Here is a 13549-nt window from a genome sequence, read left to right as displayed (position 1 = left end):
ACACGCGCGTCATCAATTAACCAAAATAAAAAATTAATACAATGCCACAAAAACGAAAACAAGGTCGTTTTTGGATGAAATAAGAAATTCGCAGTAACAATACATCAAAATGGGGGCAAGAAATAAATTTCACGGAATCAAGACAAAAATTCATTCAATTCCGCTTTTGGATGCGATATAAATCATCGTCAGGTACACCTGACGGCGAGGACAGGATGAAAAATATCAAAACGTTCGAAACGGTTATCAGCTTCTGCCTTCTAATCTTTCCTTTTGAGATTATATCGCACGACACTTTGCTACGAGAAAAAGTCACTACTTACTATACAATCATGTTGCAAATTAAATCTAGTTATATTGAAGTCTCGATAACTAAGTAAATGGTTGTCAAACAGTTTCAATTACATTGTTATTTTATATGAAAAATTGCCGCCGATATAATAATTTTGTGGTTGTTTGTTTAACTTATAATATTTTAATGTTTAAAAGAGTAAAAATTGGCTGTGAAAGGAGATATTAAGAAAGAGGTAAGTATGTATGTGAGACTGCACCAGATTTGGACCTTTTCAAAAAATCTGTATTCCAAGTTCCAACTAGAGGAAGATACGAGTAGGTACCTACCACTGGGAATCGGACTCGGATGCTTTTATTTGCATCCATTGATAGAATCAGAAAAGTTGAAAAAAGTTCTGGTGTAGAGTTTTTCTTGGGGTTTTCCAGTAGAATGGACTGTTGATCATAAAAGCTTATTGTTTTTGTAGACAAGCAATAATTCTTTACTACTAAAGATTGTGCAAGTGACGACGCTTTTTCTTCTACGTCCATTGAATGTGCTAAATAAAAATCTAAGTCTCGCGATTTTATTATTTAGCACAATGAAGGGACCCGTCTGAGCCCAAGTGCACACTTTATACCAGACTTTCAATTCTGTTGACTCTTTTCAAATCCCCGTCATTTCAACGTTGATAATAATAATTTTACGGAAGTATATTGACACAGCTGGGACTAATTAATTTTGTACAAAACTTTAAAGGAAAAAAGTAGGCTGATACTTATATTAGTGATAAATTCGGGCACTTGGGTAATATTAGAACTGTCTATAGTCTCAGATTTTACCTACAGTAATATCACATGGTACAGATTAGGTTCTATACATGACACCATTAGTATACTTTGTGATACTTGTGGTAAAATCTAAAAAAGTCTAAAACAAAATCAAAGAAGGTGTTTTGAATTTCCAACAGACGTACATACTTTGGACAGTCTTAGCTTAGTTCGTTACAACTTTAATCTTTAGGCCTCCTAAAGTCATGTAAATTATGTTCTCAGACTCAAGAAAACTATGCTACTTTGCATGTATTTCTTATGCTACTTTTAAAATAGTCAATTTAATGATAATCGTACTCTATATTATAGATATCAGATGAACTTGAACGCTTTCCTTCACAGTGGATGAATGGGGATCAAAGTCCATGTTCTGAGTAAGCACTATCATAAGCTCTGCGGCTTTAGCTTATTCGTAGCGTCTAGACTCTTGGCGCAGTCAAAGCTCGTCTTTTTGATACATTTTCAGCTATCATAATAGATGAGTAAAAACGACTTGAAAATACATTTATTATCAAGATCTTTCCGAAATCGTGGTTCTTCAGCTATAAGTATAAATTAAAAATTTATAACACCCCCGACAAGGGATTTTCTTGGGTTATATCAATCCACCTTTCAAACAAAAAAAGCTAAATTTTAATCGGTTCATTAGTTTAGGAGCTACGATGCCACAGACAGATACACAGATACACACGTCAAACTTATAACACCCCTCTTTTTGGGTCGGGGGTTAAAAAGTAACTTTAAAATGCATTTATTATCAAGATCTTTTCCGAAATCGTGTCCCTGTTGGTTCTTCAGCTAAAAATTGTATCTACTATTTCACGTTTAAAGACAAAAACGCCTACCAATTGCAGCTCTCTAATAATAACTAATAAGTTGAGTAAAAGTTTGGTTTAGCCATGGTTTAGCTTATTTTATGAGCACTATCGAATCCGACTAATCGAATTAATAAGAACGGGGTAAATACCTAGTGTTCTTTTGACACTTTACAGACTGTCTAATGTGAAAAACCATAAAATTTAACATCCTTAGTCTGGGAATGCGCAAGTGTAAAATAGGACCGTAATGTTAGCTATGAAACTAAAATATCCGTCCGTATAAGCACGCTTAATAGTAGTAGATTGTATGAGAGAAAATGCTTTAAAAAGGTAAGCCTTTAACTGTGTCTAGACGGCTAAGCTAAATCCGAAAGCTCATGATGGAGCTTACTTACAACACGGATTTTGATCCCTACACATCGTATAGCAAGTGAAACCGTAAAGATTTATATTGGGTGTAATATTCAACATATAAAAGTCATTAGCACACAAACGCATTCGCACATAGTCTTAGACTCTTAGCTACTAGAGCTATTAAGTATTGAAAGCATTCATGTTTTGCTACCGTATGCGAAATGCGTCGATGTAGTAGCAACGTAAGAACTATACTGATATGAAAATATATTAAAACGTGATCTTCCTTGATCCAATTTCATTCCGGTTCATTCAGAAATGAAATAAATTAAAATATAAATTAAAACATACCTACTTAATCTGACCCGTGTTTACAGATATGAAAATTCAACTCTTCGTAAATTGTAATCGACACGCACAAAACTTATTTCACTTATTCGAATGTGGTCGATCGGGCGATCTCCGGGAATAAAGCTCTGAGAAAGAACAGGAAGAGCAACCTTCATTCATGCGGCTTGCTACGAGTAGAGGTAGAGGTATCTACATCAGTCACTTTCCTAATATGTACCTAGGTAATTGCTTAAAAGACTTCAGCTATAAGTGATAAAACTTTGTTTTTTATTTATTTATTTTGTTACTAGAGGATACCCGCGTCCGCGTGAATTTAGGTTTTTCAAGATCCCGTGAGAACTGTTTGATTTTCCGGGATAAAATGCCTATGTCAATAACAGGGACGCAAGCTACTTCGGTACCAAATTTCATACAAATCGGTTAAGCGAATGGGTTTTTAGGAATCCCGTAGGAATTCTTTGATTTTCCGGGATAAAAAGTAACCTATGTCCGTCCCCGGGATATAAGCTAACCCTGTACCTTTCGTCAGAATCGGTTCAACTGTTGGGCTGTGAAAAGGAAGCAGACAGACAGACACACTTTCGCCTTTATAATATTAGTATGGATAGGTATTTATAATGGGTTTGTTTGATTCTAAACATTCCACCCTCAAAGCCTCAAAAGAGCAACATACCCGAGCTGCTCCCTACGTTTACCTATCACATACCTAATTAATAGATCAAGCGTAGTTTACTACTTAAGACATCTTTATTTACATTAACGACTGTTTGTGTTTTTAGTTGAGTTTAATTACGACCTGCAAAGGATTTCCTACAGGCTAAATAAACAGAGTGAGCGCAAAGACGTTGATTCGTTATCTAGTAAACGGATCGCAGGCCGGTAGCAACGCTGTTTATATTGCAGCCTGCAGTTAACAACACAGGCTACTTTATAATAGTCTTTAGCAGTACCCCTAACCAGTGAATAAAATATACCATAATCATCTGTTATTTTCTTATATTGCACTTCCTTAACTTAACAGAGTTCTCTCCGTCACTTACTCCATACAATCATAGCCCCACTTTTCTGACCGGCTAACATTGTTCCGCTAGTGGCTCAAATTCACTGTCGCAGCATGAACATTATAAATTCAGCCAATCACAACAATTTGAATTGGTTATGTACCGAGCCAATAACCGAGAATGCACGAACTAGGGCAGATAAGGATAGCAACAATAATAAGTATCATACGTAGGTACTCGACGGGGGATCGCCGAATCGTCTTGTCTTAAACTTAAAGTTATTAAACTCAAAGTTTGTCTGTCAGAATTACAATTTTCTTCATTCCCCAGCGTTCGCGCATCGTTCATACAGTTGAGATGAAACGTTATGCAGTTGTTGTTGGGACTTGCGAGAGATGTCATGATAGGTACCATCAACGTACAATAGGTGACGCACGAGTCGCATAGCTATACATGCCAAGTATTAGCTATGTAGATCAGAGGACATTTAGAAATAGTAAAATTCCAAATTTCCCCTACCGGGAATCGAACCAGGAACCTCTCCACCACCACCACACCACAACACTCACCTCACAACACAACATAAGACCACAGGGCTCACCACTGCGCCCGAAAATATATTTATGTTATTCAGGCAATAGAATCAGGTAGCTAAAGCTTAAAAAATTATACATAATAATATCTAATATCAATTTAGCGGAAATATTCTTGTAATTCAAAACATGTTGGTAAATAGACGCCTACATATTAATATCAAAGGCTTCGCTCAAAATTCGTAGTTACAGCATTTAAAGTTTCCAGTACTGTAGGTACTTATAATTACAGTGGAATTTCTGTGATGTTGCAAACTAACACATTAATTAAATTACCTATTTATTATTATATTATACCCTCGCTTTTACCCGCCACTTCGTTTACGTGATATAAAACCTATAGCACTCGGGACACAGTAAAACTGGGGTAGTAACTATTTAGCTATTTTTCAGTGAAACAATTTTCAGAATCAGATCAGGTTCAGGAGATTTTCACAAACGGTTATGCAGTGACAATATTTTTTTAATTTAGTTTATAAATTAATTAACGCTTGGCATTAATCAGACCTGCTGGCAAGTTATGGTGCAGCTTAAGATGGAGCGCGCTGGCCTAGAAGAATCGCTTCGTGAGCCATGTGTATTGTCTGTGTTCATTTCAGTTGAAAACCTACAGATACGCTTGTGCGAAACCAGTAAGTACTTGTAGATATTATAAGTGCATGTACAATTTGCTCACTTTTTAGGAATCAAAAGGAAAAACCCTTATAGGATCACTTTGTTGTCTGTCTGTCTGTCTGTCCATCCGTCCGTCCGTCGTGTCTGTCAAGAAAACCTATAGGGTACTTCCCGTTGACCTAGAATCATGATAGGCAGGAAGGTAGGTCTTGTAGCACAAGTAAAGGAATAAATCTGAAGACCGAGAATTTATGGTTATATCATTTAAAAAAAATTAAAATGTGTTTCAATTTTCAAAGCAAGATAACTATGCCAAGTGGGATATCATAAATGAAAGGGCTTTACTGTGATTCTAAAACATATTTAATTTTTATTTATTTTTATGCATAATAGTTTTTGATTTATCGTGCAAAATGTCGAAAAAATACTCGAGTACGGAACCCTCAGTGCGCGAGTCTGACTCGCACTTAGCCGTTTTTTTATCGTGTTTGATCTACGATCAGTCGACAGACCATAAGCAGATAGTTTGCTCACAAGTTGCTCACGTAGGTAATAGGATATTAACGCCAGCAGCCACAGTCACAATGTCGAAGTAAAGTTGTGTCGGAACTATGCACCCTCGACGAGACGATCGTGAATATTATAACGTTACGGCGAACTATTCATCACTCGGCTGAATAGTTTCGCAGGAAACATGGGTGAGATAACTTCCTAATTTTGCATGCCACATTATTGTAGGTGCTTGCCATATTACATAGGTACATGCCAGAATTTAGAATTCAGAATAGTTATCGAAGTGGATGTAGTAACGTTGTAAGTATTTTACTTTATGTTGCTTTGTATGTTACGCGGAGAGATCTGGGAACCCACCGCATTATTATCCCAAGAGAACTCCTACCATTATGTGATTAATGAAAGGGAGTCATGACTCTCATCAATGAGGAATATGACTATAAAGAAGTGTGCTAACTACAGAAATATAATAGGTACTTATCTACGAGTAGATAACATACTTACCTATCTTGTATGCCATTCCTGTAGCTGCTGCAAATCTGCGACACCCTTTCGTGATATGTATTATGTAAGGTCAATCAATCAATCAGCCTGTTCACGTCCAGTGCTGGACAAGAGCGCGCCACCACACACGATCTTCCGCCTTCCTCATCCACCCACTTCCCTCTATTTTCTTGAGGTCGTCAGTCCAGCGGGTTGGAGGTCGTCCCACACTGCGCTTGCTGATACGCGGTCTCCACTCCAGAACACGTCTGATAATCACGTCAAAATAAGAGTTACTCACAAATTCGTCGATATTCTGACTAATTTCTTAAACTGGACACTTTCAAGTAAAGATTTTTATATAAACCTGTGGAGATGATACTGCCATTAGAATGCCATAAGCCTACTTTGTCGTATTAGTTTACAAATTGCGAAAAACCTAATTAAATTTGAACTTCGCGGGCAGACCCGTCTAATGCTCCTTAAACCCACTATAAAAGATAATGTTTGGATCAAAAACATCAACAAATATTTGCGCAGATTAAAGTGTCTATGCAACTTGAAGAGTTAAAGAACCTTTTAATTTTCTGTTAACAGAAGAGTTAGCAAGTAAAACTGTCTCCGGAGATAATATTTCGAGTCTGCTCACTGCTCCACGGAATTGAGAGGCCGTTTACGAGCCGACACCGGCCTGAATGCAACGTAACGAGCAGATTGACTCACTTGATCCTTTGGGAACATACTATATTACCCTTACGCAACCAGGGTAGATAACCAGGGTGGGAAATGTGCATATTGTATGTTTTATATAAGAGATAGGTTTGTCCTGTTTCTTTTCCTACCTGTTAAAACAATATAATATAGAAAATTACCTACACCTACGATAAATATATCAAACGATCCCATCACTTTTTTTTGCAGAATTATCTGACAGTAAGTGAATATAAGAAAGCTAGAAATTGTAATACATTAAAAGTTAAAATTAGAGCCCAATGTAGAATTAGGTACATCTCACACGAGGTTTGTGCGATGGATCAAATTTGAATACATACATTTTTTATTTTTAGTCCAAAACCTATATTATGTACTTAAAAACTACTGAACTATCACTAAAAAAGACATAAAAACCAGAGCTTTCTTCATCCGTAAAAAATCATTAATATCATACAAATCAGTTTTGAAATGTCTCAAGAAATCGTAGTACCTAAATACGATATACTCCTACCTACCAGCTGCCTACATATACCTACATACTTATCGAATTCAGAACGACCTATAGTTATTCATCTTAATAGTGAACTCGATTCCAGCTTCTTATTACAAAGAAGTGTAAAATTAAGATGTCGCGCAATAATAAAAGGCTTTATGGTTCCATTAAGAGACTACAAACTGTGGCAGTCTTAGGTAGCGTTGAACTGAGGTGACACATAAATCTCGGAAGGTATTCTTGGTTCTCCACCCGAGACTTACGACTACGAGACCGCTTGATTTTCTAAACAGCAATGGAGATAAGTAAGCAACAAAGGAGTCGGTGCTTGCTTTTACTTTTATCACGTCAAATTAGCTAAACATTTCCACCTAGTTGCGCTTTGTTTTCTTGAAAGATAATTTAAAATATACTATGGCGTATTTTAATTATCACACTAATATTATAAAGGCGAAAGTTTGTATGTGTGTGTGTGTGTGTGTGTGTGTGTGTGTGTGTGTGTGTGTGTGTGTGTGTATGTTTGTTACTCCTTCACGCAAAAACCACTGGACGGATTTGGCTGAAATTTAGAATGGAGGTAGATAATATCCTGGATTAGCACATAGGCTACTTTTTATCCCGGAAAATCAAAGAGTTCCCACGGGATTTCGAAAAACCTAAATCCACGCGGGCGAAGTCGCGGGCATCGGCTAGTAATTAATAGAATTTGTAGTGACATACTATCACATTTTTACGTTGATAAAAATATGATAGTAATGTGACAGGAATGTATAACATTTTTATACGTTCCTAAAAATGTGATACATTCGTAGATAAGAGAATTTCTACTCAGTGGATAAGTAGGTACATTGCATCGCGGCAAAGCTCAAACGCTAAAATTATCTGTTCAAAATTCTACTAAGGATAGGTTCAAAATAATTTTATGCTAAAAGTAAATTAATTCTAAATCGTATCTTCTATTTACCTGCGATGCGATGATGTAAGAAACTGCTATTGATACCTATCTAGATTCTAGAGTAAGAAATGGCAATGATCGAAAATATTTGTATGACATTCTATTGAAGAGGAGATTTTTTGTTATTTGATCTGAAATTCCAAGTAGTATGATTGAATCCAAAAAAAATGAGAAAAGGATGGAGAAGGGCAATGAGTTATTAGACTCATTAAACGCGAGATCGAGAGTAAAGCCATATACCTATAAGGTCTATGCCTATTATATAATACCTATTAACGAAAAGAATAAGTTGCAGTAGGTAGATTTTGCTGGAGAAATCGGCACCATACTTTTAATACATGGATTGCAATCGTCATAATAAATGGAACTTCTTATTTACTTAATTCATTTTAGTTATCACATAAGTTAGGTATAGGTAATAATTTTAGTGTGAGACTGAGGAGTTAGGAGATATTATAACAATTATAGACTACTAATAATTATTACTTGGGTACTATAATACTTACTTACTTATTACTTACTATTACTTTTACTTACTTATTACTTACTATTACTTACTTATTACTTACTATACTTATAGGTTGACAGTAGGTAAGTCTTGTGCTACAGCAGTTGGCCGCAGTACGAAATTCATTAAATTAATTTAAGTAGTATATTATTGTAATTAATTATTCCAGTAATTATGCAATTTTTACAATGTAGACAGACATGAGACGACCTGTACTTAAAAACCGGGAAACGGGAAAGTGCCTACCAGGTCAAAAAAAGACTCCTTCCTTTCATGACGTCTAATTTAGCTGTTTCTGAAATGACGGCTAAAACTGCTTGCAGGGTGCTAGTCAAAAGATCATTGTACTGACGATTGTGCCACACGGTGCAACGAGGGGGTGAAATGTGCAAAATAAAAGCAGGACTACTATAGCTAAGGCAGTCTTTCAGTTCGTTTGAATAGCAGAGTGTTTCAAATTACAGCCCGAGTTCTATGGTGTGTGAAAGTGAAAACATCCAACTGCGCCGATCTCCGTAAATATGACGCACATAAATCATAATACCTATATTTCAGCTAAATATTACAAAAAATAAAATAGGAGTTTTTTTCTTTGTCTTAACGACCTCGATTCCGATAGATATTACAGTTACGAATAAGATACGATACATTTTAAGATGGATGAAGGCTAACACTAGATGGGTCATTCTGAACAATATTTTAGGGGCGGTAACTCACATAGGTAACCCTAGCGCGCTCCCTAGTACTTTCCATACAAACTCAATAAAATTTTATATGAACACAGAAGGTATGAAGAAACTCTGATCTGTGATTTAGTACGTACAAAAAAATTCTTGAACCGGTCTAACTTTAAAATTAGACATTTTTATGGAAATCTGACAAGCTACATACACTGAAATTCAGAAATGTTATTTCAGAAATGTGTTGTTGTGAGTTTACGTTTGTATAGAAATCAGTGGGGAGCATCGCGCTAGGGAAACTAGATCTAATTAAAACTCCTTCACGCCACAACCACTGAATCGATTAGGCTGCGAGATAGCTTATATCCTGAATAAACAAGCTACATTTTTATATCCCAGAAAATCAAAGAGTAAACTGCGGGATTTGAAAACCCCCTATTTTCGCGCGGATGATGACGCGGGAATGATCTACAAAATTTTTATTTTTGTTAACTCTTTTAAGGCTTCATTTTCCTACCGGAAACATTATAAAATCTGCGCATAAAAATAAAATTAAACTTGATCTTCTAGCGCGTGACCACTTTGAGCTGGCTCATAATAACCCAGACGGCTGGCACATCGTTAACTTCTATTCATGCTAACTACAGCACTACTTTAATCCATGAAGCTAGCACGGATTATTCAAATTTGATGCTTCATTTAGCTTTGCATTATCAATGGCAATATTAAGTTGAAACTTTTAGAAGCGTCAATAGCTCAACTGTTTAGCGGTGGACTAATATGTCCGAAAGGTTAGACTTTAGAGGATCAAATCCTTCCCATTGGACTTTTTTTTTGCTAGCACAAGCACTACCTATGCGTTGGAGGAAAATAAGGAAACGAGCATAGTTTTAATGTGCTCAAGGAAAAAGTTTTTTTTTAATATAAAGTAGGTACGTACTTACCCACTTCTGATTCTTTACTAACTTTCATTGCATAAACGTCATATTCGTGGTCAGTCACTGTTTTTCGCAAAAATTTAACACGTGTAAATTAAAAATTTATAACACCTCCGACAAGTGAAGGTTATAGTAACTAGAGAAGAGCTGATAACTTTCAAACGGCTGAACCGATTTTCTTGGATTAAAGCTAAGAACACTCTCGAGTCTCGATCAAGCCACCTTTCAAACAAAAAAACTAAATTAAAATCGGTTCGTTAGTTTTTAAGAGCTACAATGCCACAGACAGATACACAGATACACACGTCAAACTTATAACACCCCTCTTTTTGGGTCGGGGGTTAAAAAGAGCATAGGTATTTATTTGATTAAAACTTTAGTAAACTGTGTCCATACTTTGTCTGTAATTAGATAGCCTTTTGGATCAAACAAAATCTCATTTTGGAAATCGCAGTCACAAAATTATGACCCTCAGTGGGCGTATGAACGATTCCATCGAGCTTATAATTTCCCAGGCGACTTGGACACGCTTGAGTCACCTCCTTCGTCTACACATTATAATACAACACTTTTCCTATTTCTTATTGTTACCATACTATTGCTCAAAGATTGCCGATGGGTCTATAGATAAAACATTTTTTTATAAATAACAATCCACTAAGACGTTTTGAAGAATAAATAGATATCGCGGGTTGTAACTTTGTTTTTGAGGTACGTAGACCGTACTATTTAGGCAAAAGAGAAATTATTTTTAGACTCATGGTCTAAATATTGCCAATACAACAACTGAGGGGCCTGTAACATCAAGACATCGACTTTAGACAGCTAACAAGTGTAAATTAAAAATTTATAACACCCCCGACAAGTAAAGGTTACAGTAACTAAAAAAGAGCTGATAACTTTCAAACGGCTAAACCGATTTTCTTGAATGCCACAGGCAGATTCACAGACACACAGATACACACGTAATTTCTCTCCCCCCTCCTCCCCTCTTTTTGGATTGGGGGTTAAAAATTAGCTGTCTAGCTAGCTATGTCCGTCCCCATGGTGCAAGCTATATTCCAGACAGACAAACAGCTTCCCTATTTATAATTATCATAGTAGGTATTAGGTTTCCGAAATGTGATTGAAAAATAAATCAACTTTGTTCCATTTAGTGGCTTTATTTAGTTTATTTTAGAGTGCACGAACGTAAATGGCACGTGGCTGTGGCGGGAAATTAACTAGATAATCTGTTCAGAATATCATTTCCTTTCGTAGCCCGTGTTGCGCATTTTGCCCTGAAGAGATTTCTGTCTCTACAAATAGATTATTTTATGTAGCTTTACACCTTTAGATAACATCAGCTTAACATAGAGATTTTTTTCATGTGATTTGGTATCTGATTACATAAAAAGCGTTATATAATAATACACATACCAAACAATAGCTACCTGCTACCACCATCCTTTTGTAGTTTTTTTACACAGCTGCATAGTATTACTGAACGGAATTGTGGTTATAAGATCGGTACTTAGTAATAATAAACTCTCAGATATTTGTTAAATGTATAAAAATAGTAACAACAAAAATATTTCAAGGCGAACGCAATAATTTTGTGTTTCATTACTGTAGTTCGTTACAAGATACCTACCTAAGTTAGACACAATCATATTAATATCTATTATTATTACTTATAGAAAATTTGATTTAGTATCACAATCATACTTTTAATCATTTGCTATACATGGTTTTTATGTAAATTATTGAAATATTCTAACTACATAAAATATCAGATCTACCTAAACGGGTGTTTTTAGAGTTTTAACCACTTCTCATAAATATGCGCATAAAGAGATCCAATTTGCTTTACCAATCAATTTCAATTTGGGGTCTACTTTTACATACATTGTTTTATAGGTGTTCAGTTATTCCTAGAAATAAATCCAGATCAAAGTCGATGTGTGAACTGCCCATTACCACTTCAGCTTTGCCACCCGCTGGGCTATGTCGGTTAGGTACTCTGATTCTCCAAGGATCCCCTCATTTCTGAATTGATCACGTAGAGTAACTTCAAGCATAGCTCTCTCTATCGCTCGCTGAGTGACTGTCACTGATCCATACGTGATCACTGGCTATAAAGTTTCCTAAAAGCTAGCTTATTGAAAAGCACTCAAGGCTTGAGGATAATAATATTGTAAATATTTAGTATCTAACCGAATTCCGTAAGAGGAGAGGGGATGGCTGCTTCCGCAAGAAGTAAATCACTTAGTAGGTAGGAGACGAAAAATTCGATATTAGCTTCCAACTTCCTCCGGTTGGTGACATTTTCATAAGCTAAAGGGGATGTGAAGAAAGGAATTACCAATAGCTGTCACTACCACTATAAGAGAAAATAAATAACATTTGAAAACATCTAAAACATCTAAGTTTATTTTGCTTTCTAAAAGCAATACAGTTGTGTTATTACAGTTGTGTCGTAGTTTAGTTACGGCTTTTTTAATATGATTTAAAAATAAAGATATCCACAAGAAGTTCAAAGCGAATACACTGATACACCCATGATAAACCTAGATTGTAACTTTACTTGATTGTATAGAAAAGAGACGAAACAAAAAAGCTTTTTAGTTGCCAAAGCTTTTAGTAACTAGCATGGCTACGGAACTCTACCCTACGCATGTTCCGACATACACTTGACCAGTTTTAACACAAGCGTAAGGAATCCTAATCCTAATATCAAATAAAACCGGTCAAGTGCGAGTTGGACTCGCATATGAAGTGTTCCGTACCATTGTACAAGATATTTTAACATTTTTATGTGCAACACTGCAAGTTAATGACAACAGCGCCATCTATATGTAAAATATATGATTTAGTAAATTAACTTTTTCGTGAACGCATTTTTTTTGTGTGATGGAACCACAAGTTCACTGTTCATTTGCTTGTGCTATAAGACCTACCTACCTACTAAATTTCATAATTCTAAATCAACGGGAAGTACCCTATAGGTTTTCTTGACGGACAGACAGACACACAGACAGACAGACAACAGGGTGATCTTATAAGGGTACTGCTTTTCCTTTTGAGGAACGAAACCCTAAAAATCTAAACAAAAAGAAAATTTAATAACTAGAAAACAGACTGGAACCAACTTGATTTGTAAATCAAAGTAACCCAACAGTAAAGTCCATTGTTAAAGGACAAACGGTCCAACGGATTCAATCTATTGTGTCAACGAAGTGGCAATGTTTCGTACTAATTGATTTTCGTGTCCTGTACCTGCGTCCTGCGTGAATGCTTACTTAGTTTTCCTTTTCGACTTACCAATTAGAGGGCACAACTTCGAAATTCTCTTTGAAAATGCCAGGCTATCAGTTTGATATGGTTGTCGTTGTGTTTAATAAATATAAATACCTATACCCGAATATAGACCTATAGAGATGACAG

The sequence above is a fragment of the Maniola jurtina genome, chromosome 14 (genome assembly GCF_905333055.1).
Source record: "Maniola jurtina chromosome 14, ilManJurt1.1, whole genome shotgun sequence".
Lineage (NCBI taxonomy): Eukaryota > Metazoa > Arthropoda > Insecta > Lepidoptera > Nymphalidae > Maniola > Maniola jurtina.
This window is presented reverse-complemented; position numbering follows the sequence as displayed.